This window comes from Hypomesus transpacificus, chromosome 15 (genome assembly GCF_021917145.1).
Source record: "Hypomesus transpacificus isolate Combined female chromosome 15, fHypTra1, whole genome shotgun sequence".
NCBI classification, from domain to species: domain Eukaryota; kingdom Metazoa; phylum Chordata; class Actinopteri; order Osmeriformes; family Osmeridae; genus Hypomesus; species Hypomesus transpacificus.
Genome location: NC_061074.1, coordinates 1,799,586 through 1,801,247, shown reverse-complemented (window position 1 = coordinate 1,801,247; position 1,662 = coordinate 1,799,586).

Genomic DNA, 1,662 nt, shown 5'->3' with positions numbered 1-1,662 from the left:
TTAGTTCCACATCAGATATGAAATAAATTCAACCAGATCCTTGTGTAAAGGTGCACCCAGTGGTATGTGTGCTATGATGATAGCAGGTCACCTCGTACTGGAATGAAAACAAGCACATACTGTATGTAAAACAGGCCAGCACGTTGTATCACAACACCCCTATACAGCCAGCACGGTGTACATTTTCAGGTAGTGGAGATGACAGTCTGATTGTTATAAATGAGGCATTTCTGCAGCATATTATCCGCCGTACCTAGGTGTGTTTTACAGTCGTAAATTCCTCCAGATATTGCTGACGGTGGCTTTCGTGTGACCTTTATGTCTGTTGTGAGTAACCCAGCAGGGATACGCTCCTCTGAGCGTTGCCTAATGTGAATGCCAGCTACACAAACGCAACATAGAAATGTTGTTCTGCTCCTAATGATTCTAGATGGGGTCCTGTCGAGGAGAACAGACTTCTATGGTACAGCGGGTTTCAGTGTCGTCAAGGCTATGGGTTGTTGTTTCACAAGCCGGCTACTGACTGAGCAGCTAGCTGGTCTCCTTCCCAGCTTAAGACTGTACCAGTACCCTTGTATTCCGGGAGGAGAGAGGAGAAGGGAGAGGAAGAGAGGTAGGAGGAGGGAGGTGGAGAGGAGAAGGGGAGAGGAAGGGAGGAAAAGGGAAGGAGGAGAAAGGAGGGAAGAAATGAGCATGGGCAGTGTGTTTGTGGTGTGCGTGCGAGTGCATGTGTGTGTGTGTGTGTGTGTGTGTGTGTTTGACTCGCAGAGTCATAGAGTCTGGGAGGAGCCATTGAACACAGGAGGCATAGAAGGGGTTGGTGATGTGGGCCGGGAGTGAGGAGAGGAAGGGAGGGGAGGGGAGGACATGAGGATGTAAAGGGCAGCCTTTCCAGCTGATTAAGGCGTTAGTCTACCACAGGGAGATGGCTAAAGGCTAATGGTGCAGTGAGGGGGCTGTGGCGGTCCCGGAAGACTCTCAAATAGTAATTTACATTCAGACAGAGTCATCCCAGAGCACATGCTCTCTGTGTGCACATCATCTGGCCTGGCTTTGCCATGATGGCTGCCAGAGTCTCTAGTACCAAAGTACAGCCGTGTAAAAGGCATCTCTCTCTGTCTGCGTTTGTGTGTGTGTTTTATGATTGTGTCTGTATGTATTTTTGTGTGTGTGCACACTTGTGTGTGTGTGTGTGTTGTACAGCTGTGTCTGAGGCTGCGTGCGCGTGTGTGAATGTGTGAGTGTGTGCCTCTCTCTCTCTCTCCACAGAGTACTCATCTCTTTTCATCCATCTGTCTCTACCTGTCTTTCTCTGCCTCCCTCCCTCTGTCTCTGCATGTCTCTCCATCCCTCCATCTACCACCTGCTCCCTCTGCTCATCACTTTCCACACCCTCCCCCTCTTTCTATTTCCTTCTCCATCTCCTTCTCCATCTAGTGCTACCTTTTCCTTTCTGCGCCTCTCCCTCCCTCTGAGCCCTTCCCCCTGTGTTTCCCTGCCCCTCCCTCCCTCCCTCCCTCTCTCCTTCTCTGCTTCTCTTTCTCACACTTGTCTTCCTCTTTCACTCCCCTGCTCCCAATCACACACACACACACACACACACACCCTCTTCCTCCCTCTTTCCTGTACTCCTGGAGGATCAATCAGCTGGGTCCTGGCTGC